The following is a 12332-nucleotide window of genomic DNA, read 5'->3' on the forward strand; positions in this document are numbered from 1 at the left end:
AGAAGAAAAGGCTTGAAAAAGAAGAGAACAGTAGAGTCACTTGTATTCATAAAGTGGGATAATCCCTTGGCTTTATTACCAAGTAACTTTGATGTAGTATTAAAACAAATTTGCATTTTAATACCCAATTCTCTGTATTTCCTCTTTGGGGTAATCCTCTGTTTTGAAGGTTTATTTATTTATTTTTTTTCTTTTTTTTTTTTTTTTTTTTAAGCATACTTTGGTTGCTTGTAATAGTGTTCCTTTAGTGAGAGATGGAATCAATATGTTACAGAAAAGTTCATGCACCAGAGAGATCTTAAGAAAATGGTACCTGAGAGATGTAAAGTTAAACTGCCTGTATCCTGACTCCAAGTATTCTCCTTTATCCAGACACTCCCAAATAGAAGTTTTTGTTGGAGACTGATAAATAGTTGTTGTGTGATCAGAAGGAAGTCCCTTATCATTTCTGCATCATTCTGATAATGATGGGGTATGTAAAGGGCTGTTGGGAGAGGAAATGTAGGTATTTAGTGATGCTCCAAGGAGCAGAGGAAGTGGATACAATTCTAGGCTGGGAGCCTGTGTGCCCCCAAGGGAAAAAGACTATTTCCTATCATATCCAGCAAAATTCTGCCACCACTTGATTGCAAAAGTGCATTTCCAGTCTGAGAATGCTTTGTGGGGTTTATTTTATTTTTGCTGCTGTTTGACTCTGCAAATCCTTTTAGTTATGTGCCTCTGTTTGGTTTTTTTTCCATGCATAAAATGATGCTGTTGATAGCTTCCTAAATGACTGTGATTCAGAACTATGAAGCACTGCTGGAAACAAGAATGCTTTCCCCACCCCCCTTTTTTTTAATAATGTGAGTTTTCTCCTAAAAAATTCTAGATTCTGTTTCACCAGAAGATATTTCCAGTGTTTCCAACAGTGTCCAAAGCAAAGACCTACTTGAAGTTGACCATATTTTGTCAACTGATGTATTTTTTGTTTAGTATGTGTAGTGTCCTGGAAGCCACACTGAAATGTAAGATGTAATCCTAAAAGTTCTTAACTTTCCTCAGATATATACACTCTTGTGTCAACTGACAACACTTGAAGCCTTCTAGGTGACTCTCAGTACCATGGAAACCATGTCCTTTTATTCTTGGGATCAGGGCTTCCTGAGGGTAGAATTTGGACTGACAAATTTGTTGCTTTATTAATGGGCCATAAAATAAACTTCAGTGCCACAGTTCTGCCAGAGCTCCACTAAGTGTTGTCCAGGAATCAATACTGTGTTTTTATATTATAGAAGGCTCTTTATATCTTAAAAAACAGGAGGAACAAGAGATCAAAGGAAGCATTGGGAAATGACACATACAATGAGGAAGTTTAAGCAAAAATAGTGCCAGAGATCAGGTGTTCTGAAATGTTGATTTTTTTTCTCTCTCTTTTTTTTTTAGAGCCAGAGTAGTTAACAGTCTGTTCTGAAGAGAATTAAAATGGGGAATATCTTTGAGCAAGAATTACAGAGGTGTGTAATAATTGCCTGACATTTCCATATGTTCTGGAAGCAGTCTAAAGCTTTAAAACAAGAGCATATTGTCCAATTCATCATCTTCCATCCAGCATTTTTACTTTTAGCAGGGGACATACATCATAAGGCTCAGCAAGTTTTAGGAATGGATCCTCAATGTGGACAGATGGTGTTTAAGATGCATGATGAGAGGGCTGACTTTCTCAGAGAGTGGCAATGTCAGAAGAGAAGACAATTTCTTGGGATGTTGCCTCATTTTCCACCAGTGACCAATGTCACTCGTTTTCTGCTCCTGAAGGGAAGGTAAAGCATTACTCTAGATTTGTCAAAGTCTTTCATACAAGTGTAAGCAATTAACATTATTGTTCAAGATCACTCTGGTATGCTTTTTCATTCATGAAAGTAGGGAGTTAATTAGTTCTTTCTTACACAATGTTTTAGTCAAATGTCCTTAATCTTAAATGTGAGTGAGCATATGGGCTACAGGACACTCCACAACCTCTAAAAAACATTTGGGAGAGAAATGTTGCAAATCTTGTGACACGGTGAGAATGCATACTTTGTTGCTTAGGAGGCCTCTTTTTTAAATTTCTGTAAAATTTTCTTTCACCTTCACTTGTCTTGTGTTGTTAATGATCATTTTGGGGTAATTGGCTGGCACTGGCACATTGCATTTTGTGGAGATGGAGAGCTCTGTGCTGGAATAGCTTCAAATGAACCAGCAGACTACCCAAACCTAATGTTATTTGTGTCAGTCAAAGGACAGCAGGGTTGTGTTTCTGCTCTGCCTTAGACTTAATGTTGATGGAACCCATGCCAGCCACTGTGGATCCTGACTTTGGGTGGTGTTCCACACTTTCCATCCAGTCTGAAAACAAAACGTTTTTTATTAAATAAAATTTCTATTTTGGAAATCAGAAATGCATAAGGGTTTTCTTGTTTGAGTCTCTCTAATATGTTCTGGTAAAAATTATAATTTTTAGATGGTCCCTTGTTCCTTATGCATTTTCTGACATGGAATTAGGTATTTATCACCAGCAAATGAAACTTGAGTGGAATCTAATGGACTTTCCAAGGAGCTGCCTCTTCAAGGTGTTGAGTCTTCAGGCTGAGGTACCAAGAGCAGCTTTTTTACAGTGCAGATTACAATATAGCTCTTAATTTTCCATCTCGGATGTTTTGATGCTTCCTGCTGTCTTAGTCATGAGTAAAATAAATTTATAAGTTGAAATCTTAATGAGAACAGAGAGAGGGAAGCAGGGGCTCTGTATGTATCAGTGAAACCAGGGGACATGGTGAAGTCACAGCAACACAAAAGGTGAGAACCATCTTCTGTCTTTCACAGTTAAAGAACAGGACTAGAAGTGTCAACTTACATCTTCTACCAGCACTGTGGCTGTTAGTAATCCAACTGATGGTGACATTTCAGAGATTGTCAGGAAAGGGAGGGCAAAGAATGGGTGTCAGAGTCCACCCACCATCATTGTGCTTGAGAGATGACTGTAGAAGACCAACTTTTGGGAAGTTAACAGTCTTGATTAGAAATGTACCAGTCCACCTGGAGCAGATGTTCTTTCTAGAACTAACAGACCTAAGCTATCTGTGAATTTGCTTCTACAAAGGAAAAAGGCCATGGAAAAACAAAGCTGCTCTGTTGTGAGCTTGTCCATCTGCCCTGAGCTATAGGAAACTCACTCTGTAATTCACTTTATTACAGATGTTCCTAGGGGAGGAAAGTTTCATTTTTAAAGACAACTCTTGCTCCCATCCATGCTCCCCCAAGTAAAACAAACTCTCTTTTCATTAAATTGCCTTACACGCAACATCAGCCAGTAACAGCAGAGCCTGGCAAAGCCTTGCCTCCTCTCTTTCTCTGTGGACTTGTAAAATGTTAAACATCTGCATGTCCTCCATGTAATTAGGATGTGATGGGACAGTGTCTTCTTCCCACCAGCTGCCAGTGAGCCTGCCTGCATTGCTCAGGAAGCCTCAAAACACTGACAAGGGTCAAAAATTTTATGAATCCTATTAAAAACCATATGTATAAATGAAAGCTTTCTGCTCTGCATTTGGTCCCAAGGACATACTGTGAATCACAGCTGGTCAGAGTTGGGCACGATTCATCTGGTTTGTGCATTTAGTGCCAGGGATTAAAGACTCTGAGCTGAGCTGGGGCAGCTGAGTGCCCGTGTAAAATGCAGAGGGAAGAGCTGGGTAGATCAAGGGCAATTGGATCAGTGTCACCAGGCCACTGAGATGCCACAGCAGTCCAGATGGAAGGTTTTTAGAGTGCAAAGAAGCAATGAAAGTTTTTCTAGCAATATCAGCTGGGTTTTTGTCTTAAAAGAGAGTCTCAAAGAAGCTAAAAATGAAGATTTCTGGATAAACCTCATCTTGAGGATGCAAGGTTTTGGTGCAGTTTGATCAGCCAGCCTCTGGTTTTGATTAGAATTTAGTTTGAGGAGAATTCAGGAAGCAGGAGGAGCCACTTCATGTGTGAGTAGACATAATGGTTGCCTGCATTTTTCATCTTGCTGGGGGCTACCACAAATTTCACAGCAGATGAAGGGCCCAGGGAGAACTATGTGCTGCTGCAGAGTTAAATGAACAGACAAAACCCTCTGTCTCTGCTGAGAAGATGGCACCATCTCAAGCCCATTTTGTCTCTGTAATGTCTTTATGATTCAGCTTTGCTCAGTGAAACACAGAGATCAATTTCACTTTTCCTTTGTAGGCCAGTTATTCTTTCTGATTCTCCTCATCAGCATTTACAAACTGTCCTGACTGTTTGTAAAAGAGAAATTAATTACTTCTTCACAGAGTGCTGTTGGACCCAGAGGTGGGAGTTAGCAAGTGTAATATAAAAATTCCTTTTTAGCAAGTGAAATATAAAAACATAACTGTTGGCAAGGTTTGTTCACATTAAGTTTTAAGCAAGCATTTCATAGGCTAAGTGTACTCCTGCTTAGAGATCACATCTATGGCAAAGGTGGTTTTGGTTGCTTTTATAAATCCTGCACTAAAATTCATGTTTGGCTGAGATTCAGGCTCAGGTAGGGTTTTTGAGGATTTATTTTGTGGCACTTAGGTTTTGAGAAATGTGAAACAGTTTTTTTGTTCTCTTTCTCCAGTCAGTCCTCTGGGTGAGTTGTACTGATGAAATTTGGCAGATATATAAAACTTGCAGAGATCCCATCCTTGATTCTTTTTTTTTTTTTTTTATAATCTTGCCTTGTCACAGTGTCAGGGAAAGCAGAACTCGGAGAGGAAACAAATATGAAAACATTTTGTAATTTTTTTTTTCCTAATATAGAGTGGCAGACAGTAAAAACGGTTGTGCTGGTTGGCAAAAAAATATTCAAAAGGCTAAAATGTTGCTTTTCTTTATTTTGACCTGTACTTAAAAATGCCTTGCACTTCATATGGGTCTTAACAAGGAGCTGGTAGCCCTGGTGACCTTGCACACCTAATTTATGAGTAGGTTTTTCCTAAAATTAAGTTACTTGTCACTGTGGCTTTAATGTAAAGAGATTGTAAGTTGTAATTCCATTCTCCTTTGTTCACTTGGGGACAGAAGAATCTGAGGATTCTGAACAATGTACCTGCACCCTGGTGCCAAGCTCTGCAGGATGTATATGGCTGAATATTAGAAGTTGCAGTGGCAAAGGCCCCTAAAATGTCACAGTTGTGCAGCCACTGTCAAACTGAGGCTTCAGATTCATCCTTGATGTCTTTCTGGAGAAGTCCAAGCTTCTTATTTCTCCTCATCATTGACCAGGGCAGAGTTGATTCACACACAGAGTGAAATGGGCTGCAGACTAAATACAACACCAGGAGCAAAGCCCTGAAGCCTTTCAGCTGCAAATACTCTGATGGGTATGGATGTATATAGATGTCAAATTAATTATCAGAAGTTTAATTAGCTGTAATTCAAGTGACCTATAATTTCCTGTTACTGGACTGGAGAATACTAACAGATGCCCTTTGCCTGTCCTCTTCTGACTTCCTATCCCTTAAAAACCAGTGCTGCTGCTGAGATCCACAGAAATGGCAGGAAATTAGCAGTCATTTCCACATCTATTTAAGTTTAAGAAGAGTATAAGGCCCTTTGACTTAGAGGACATCAAAGCTGACCAGGTTCTGGTCCTCCTGTTCAGAAATGCATAATTAGTGCTAACAAATACAAGGACTTGTAGTGAATTGTTGTGAAAACCAGCCTTCAGCTCTGCCACGTGGTGACAAAGCACCCATGGCAGTTCTCCACTCACTTCCTCCTTCTCATGAAAAAAATTGTTCATGTATTTTCTGTACAAAACAATAACCTTTGCTAGCAGGAACACTATTGCCTTGTTCTTAAATAAATAGCTGTGGTAATAGGAGACCTGTAGAGCACGTGTGTGTGTGTGGACTCTTCTTTTAAATAGTCCATCTGACCAAGGCAAAATAACTTCTTGTCTGCAGATTTAGGAAGTGTTCAAGAACAGTTAAGGAACTGATTTTCTTCATTGCTTTGTTCCATCATTCTTCCTGCCTTCTGGTGCTAAGTTATGCAGTGGCTACTCCCAGCTCTCTTCTGTTTAATTTGCTGTGAGGATCTCATTGTGGCAGTCACATACAGAGCCTCTGCTGGGAGCTGGGCAGCAATTTGATTTATTTGTTAGCAGAGCCACACTGACAATATCTTCTATGGCATAATTCATTGGAAAAGTAGCAGTGGGGCCAGTGTGGTCTAGCAGGTAAACATGCAGTGAATTAAAAAATAAAATGAGGGAAGTAGTTGCCCAAAGGATAAGAAACTAAAGTGATGTACAAAGCACTAAAACCCAAGGGCTTATGCAGCTGTAACTGTTCAAAAGGCACTTACCAAATTACAGAAACTAAACAGGATTTGGCTGAATTAGCAGTGAGGTAGGAGACCTCTGGGGAAAACCCAGGTGCTGCAGCTGCTTGGTTTCAGCAGGTGCTGCTGATTCACTAAATTGCTGTTTAATTAGTGCCCCAGGAGGAGCAGGGAAGGTGCTGGAGGTGAGGGTTGCTCGTGCCCTCCAACTTTGTGACAGTAGCTGCAGTGTTTCTGCCACCCATGAGTTGGAAGGTAATGTCTGTTCAGGTTTCTTACGTGTGCTTCAGGGGGAGAGAAGTTGTGTCTGCTGTAGCCTTGGAGTGGTGGTGTCTGGAGGTCTTTGGTGAACCAGGCTGATCGTTCTTCTGGAGAGCAGTCTGTGAAGTGGTGTAAGTGCTTTGGAAAGCATATTTGGGATGAAAGTAGATCCTTGGTATTTGTGCTAGAAAAGCCTGTGTTTTGTAAGAAAATGGGCATTTAGTCAGTCTTTTCTCATGTGAACCTGATGGGTCCCTGTTGCTTATTTAGGAACTACTAAAATATGACTGGCACTGGTGACCTACAGTGTGAGTTTGGGTGCCATTTACCACAGTAAGTTCCTTTTTTCTTCCCTTGTTATGCATGAAGTCTATAGAAAATATTTCTTAATATTGCAGGAGTGTTGTGGGAGTACTCCTAATTTCACTTGGGTCTGCTTTACTTCACTTTGTCCAGTACTTTTATATGTGTTAAATATGCATGAGAAGAAAATAAAGATCTTCAAACTAGAAGGTTCACATCCTGATCTAATCCAGATCTGCTAATTCTCTGGCTGTTAGGCAGACAGAGAGAATTGTTTCCTGTGCTTTTAGGTACCTTTTAGGATCCCAGACAGTGTCTCCCTGGCCTGGAGCTCAGTTCTCAGGGGTAGCTGCCACCCTGCTCTTTGGTTAATATCTCCTTTTAAGCTCTTAGGAAATGAGGAGCCTCAACAGAGCATGTGTTTAGCAAGCAGAGGATGAGGAAAATAATCTTTTCTCCCACCTCCCAGAATGGTTTTTAGGAGCTTCTCTGGATACACTTTGTAGTATTTTGCCCTATAGAATTGCTACTGTGTTTCTTTTTCTGAGTGTAACTCAGTTTTTCTCAACTTCTATACAATAAAACCTTGTCACTGTGTAAAATCTGCTTATGACAAATAATTTTTTGGCCACCCAGACTGATTTGTGATCATGCTGGTCCCCAAGATCAGACAGGGTCAACACCTCTATTTCAGGAACCTACGTGATGCTGAGGTTGAGTTAAAGCATTCTAATTCCTTTTCTCCATGAGAAGAGAACTTGTTTTCAGCTAACATTTTTAACAGTCCCAGAGAGATCTCGTGTTCTGTTTGTTTGGTTTTTTCCTCACTTTATATCTAGTGCTGAGAAGAACACATTGGCACTTTTGAGTTTATATGATTATACAAATCCTCTTCTTCTCATGTGCTTTAAATAAACTTGATCTGGTGTAATATGTGGTTCTTTTTCAAACGCATTAATTCCTACTGAGATCAGCAGTTACAGAATAGAATAAAATCTAATTCTGACATCCCTCTCTGTTGTGAAGGTGTTTGCAGAGGAGAAGAGCAGCAGTAGTAGCTCATCTGAATCAATTGCAGTAGACAGCAGGAGTATAAATGTTGCAGGAAGCAGAAGTCCTACTGTGTGCTGGCAGCTCAGCATAGAAGGCAGATCAGATACTAATTTGTATTTGTGAAGTAGGATGTTTTGTGTAGTTGCCTCTTTAAAATTAATCCTTTTTTTTTTTTTTTCCATATTCCATGTTTTTTATTATGAATCTTTCCAGTGCAGTACAGTAATATTGCACAGCCAAGTTGAAAAGAGTGTTTCAAAGGTCCCCTTTGGGCTATCCAGTTTTATGTTGACAGGACACCAAGGAGCACTCAACTGCCTATTACTTTGGAGCAGAAATGGTGCTGCAGTGAAAGTGATAGCAGCCACGTGCCTCCATACACAACTCTGGCTGCATAAATTACAGCCACTTAACAATAATTTCAGCTAAATTTCAACTACAGCCAACTTGTGCCTCCGTTATTTCAGCTCTCTAATACATTAAAATGTAAATGTGTATGCCAAGAAAATGAAACCTCTATCTGAGATTATGGGTGAGAGTGGGGAGGGTGTGTAGCTGGAATACAAACAAATGAAAATTGCAATCAAATGTATAGAATTCACTGGATTTGGGTCTCAAACAGCTTGGCATTTGTAACGTGGCAAGATGTTTTATTACAGTGCATTCCCACAAGGTGAATTAAAATAGGGATTAAAAAGCCCCTATAAATCAGATTTTATAGCTGCCTAAACCACCTGCAAACTGTTGGTGCTTGTTTTCAAAATCCACCATCCTTCTGCTGTCAAATTGATGTTGGTTTCATTAGCAGAGCTGGCATGGCCTGTGCTGGCATCATCTACCAGCTGCATAAATTACTAGGAGTGTGATTGTAAGCAATGTCTTAATTTTGTCAACAGCATTCCAGAGTGCCAAAGATACCCTTTATGCACTATTTTTAATTGTCTTGGCTGAATGTTTTTTCAGCAAATTTTACCTCAATGGGAAATAACAGAAAGAATTACGTGAGCTTGTAGTAGTTACTCCAGGCAGGAAGATGCCCGGAGAAGAATATTTATAAGGGACTCTCCAGTATTTGTAAACAGTTTCTAATTCAAAAGGTAACTTGTTAAGTACTGAGGAGAAGTGAAGGAGCCCAGTTTGGTGACCCTGTGTAGTACAGAGGCACCAGAAAATATTGCCTATGAAAGCTGATAATGTGAGCTTCATGCCAGGTGGGAGATCTAAGTTAAAACTGAGGGAATGCTACATGTGAGGGAACTCTCTGCATGGTGGAGGAAGAGCCTGGCTTCCTGTGTCTGTGCAGCCACTGCACCATCAGCCTGTTTGCTCAGATCAGTGTTTTCCAATTTGGTACAAAGTTTATAACATCTGTGTGAGTCTCCAGCACACTTATGGGACCAAAATAGACCTCCAAGGGTGTTACATTTCACCTCTCCTTAAGATCTCACCAATATTTACTGCATTAAACATAGGGAAGAAGAAAATGTCTTTAATTGTCTCAAAATCATTCTGGAGGAATGAGATATCTATAAATACATCATTTATGAACATGTGAGAAGCTAACAGCCAGCAGTCAATGCTATGTGCTCTAAACCTGGGCTAGTGTCTGCTTATTGAAGACTTGAAGTAGAAAATATCTTTTACTATTTGGTGGTGGTGAAACAGAGGCAGTGAAGTAGCAGCTGTGTGATGATGGGAGGTAATACATTTACCCTGGAAATCAGGAGAGTTAGAGTTGTGGTACATCCCTGAATGAAATAAGTCTTAGTAAGGAAGTTGTTGCCTTCCTCATTCAAAAGCATTCATTATTAGCAGCAGTCTATATGTTAAATGGATTTGTTAATTGTCAGAGTCCTGATTCAATTTAAACCCACAGCAGATTTAGCTAATGTGTGTTTTACAGGTAACCATTTATTTTTCTGAGAAAAAAAAACCAAAAAACTAGAGCCAGGAAATTCTTGCAAGCACTCCAAGGCTGTGCTGTGCTCCAGCCTCTCTCCTTCCTCTCTTCCTTGAAAATTCTGGACTGTGGTGACCACTGCAGGAAGAGCTTTGCCCATCAATCAGGACTGGATTCTGGTTGCCAATACACAGAGAACCAATTTAGCTGTCTGCTGGAGTATGTGGCCTAAGTCACACTGAGGTTAAAGCCTTATCTAAATCCTATTAAAGCCAATGCTAAGACCCCATAAACTTAATTGGGTTTAGTGCAGAACTACTTTACGAATTTCTTTTTGTACCTTAGCACATTGTGGTTTTTGATCAGTGACTACCTCTTGATAAGCTGTAGTTAAACTTGTCTAGAATAGGACCAAGTATCCTCACCTTCCTTTAAATTAGAGTGACATATGTGATGTGTAACCTGGGAAGACAACTGATATATCTGTATTCTAGAAAAGCTGTCTGCAAGAGGTGAGCCTGACCTCTTTTGCCATTAGAAACAATCTCTGTCAATTTTGGTAACCTGGTAGTTGTGTTTTATGTTGTGTGCTTTAGGTAGGGTTCAGTCCTACTCCTATTTACTCATCTTGTAATTTCATGTATGAAAGGCTAAACCATCAACTATTCATGATTTTTTTTTAATTTGTTGTACGAGCTGTCTTAGCTATTGCACTACAGAAATTCAGCAAAAGTAAAGCTGAAATTCTATGTACAGAGAGGATATGGTGTTAACTTCCTTCATAATGGGAGAAATTGTCTACCATTCAGCATCCTACAGATAAATAAGTTCTTTTCCATATTGTTCCTGTATTTTCATTGACTTCAGTAAACTTATTCTCCCTCACAATAAAAGTGGCTGTGATAAAGGTTTTAATTCCACTTTAGTATCTTTATTCATTTAAGTAGCTTTATTCAGACAAAGGTAGAAATACCACTTGTGCCTGGAGTAGATACTATCATCTGCATCTCTCATTAAACACCCAGTTTTGACAGTGAGCCAAGCTGTGGATGCCCTCTTGTTGGTAATTATTTGATTTAATGAATAGCCTTACCAAGTTTGGTACCAGTAATCTTACAGATAAGAGCTCACCATGTGACAGGAGTTTTGGCACTTGCAGTGTTCTTCAGTCCTGACAATTGATCTATAGACTGAAGAAGAGCTGAATTGCACTGTTGTCAGCAGAACCATGCAATATTTGACTCGTTGCTGACTCACCTGTGGTTTAGGGTTGGGCTCCTGGTTCAGTGGGATTTCTGCTGGGCTGACATAGCAAGATGTTACCAGCACAGATTAGTTGCACATGCAAGATGTTGAACTCTGGGTGACAGTTTATGTTGTCTTGCCAGAAACCAGCCTTTTATGAACCTGTTTTATTCATGAGCCCAAAACTCTTCTGAAGAAATAAGTGGCAGCAATTATTAAACATTTGCTGCATTTAATTTGTTCCTCCTAAAGTCTGCTGTGGCTTAATAGCTAAAGAAAAAGTTTGCAAGGTGATAGTGCAAGACTCCATCTGTTCAGACAGACTAAAGGAACTGGAGGACAACTTTCAAAGAATGAACACTAAAGGTATTGTCATTGCTCTTGCTGAGTTTAATTACAGAGAATAGGGACCAATAAATATGTCTACAGGACAAATTGATTGCTCTGTGAAGGTACACACTCACTTAAAGGCAAAGTCAAATGCTTTTCAACTGGATATGACCTATCAAGGCAAGCATAAAGCTGAAAGGTGAATATTTGGCAAAGTGAACTGTTGGTTTTGGTTTACATACTGCTCTGTGGTACCTTGAAGGTCACTCAGTGGTAACTGTATCTGTTTGTCACAGAAAGTCTGGGGCTGGAAGAGGCTTCTGGAGATTGTCCTGCTCAAAGCAAGGTCAAGAACAGGTTGTCCATTTGGGTTCTGAAGATCTCCAACAATGGAGAGAAGACTCTAAGAGCAACTTACTCCCATGTTTCAGCACCCTCACAGTAAGAAACCCTTTTCTTACGTTTAAATAGAATTGCATTTAAATAGAATTTTGTGAAAACAATGAATTTCCTCAGATACCTCAGTAATTAGAGCTTGTGATGTGTTTTATAGTCACTTCAAATAGGGAAGCAAGTATGTATATGTCAGTAGCACCATTTCATGATTTTCATGACAAAAAATTTAAGGTTGCAAATGTGTGTTTTATTTTCCTCAAAAGTTATCTGGGTTTTTCTCCTCTGTAGGAACCAAATGCCCTAAAGACACACTGGATTGCTTATCCAATTATGGCTGCTTTCCTAGCTAATAATTTTTTGTTATTAATTTTTAATGATTTTTATGCCTCTTGAAAATGCCAGGAATATTGCTCATGAATCATTGTCCCTTCCTTTAGCTTTCCTGGATTAATATAAATTCACTTTAATTACAATTCTAGTTGGAGCAACTGCCTTTAATCCTACC

At 39.5% G+C, this 12332-nt stretch overlaps 1 protein-coding gene across 3 annotated transcripts in view; it reads left to right on the top strand.

Annotated features, from left to right (window-relative positions):
* Positions 1–11733: 11733 nt before the first annotated feature.
* Positions 11734–12332, top strand: part of LRRTM4 (leucine rich repeat transmembrane neuronal 4) — a 397419-nt gene continuing 396820 nt past the window's right edge. For 2 of the 3 annotated variants that reach the window (XM_071729320.1, XM_071729325.1), the window contains exon 1: positions 11734–11872. The gene's annotated coding sequence lies outside the window, so the exon portion shown is untranslated. The remainder of the gene's footprint in view (positions 11873–12332) is intronic. The other variant, XM_071729323.1, reaches the window with a different exon arrangement.

This window comes from Heliangelus exortis, chromosome 30 (genome assembly GCF_036169615.1).
Source record: "Heliangelus exortis chromosome 30, bHelExo1.hap1, whole genome shotgun sequence".
NCBI lineage: Eukaryota > Metazoa > Chordata > Aves > Apodiformes > Trochilidae > Heliangelus > Heliangelus exortis.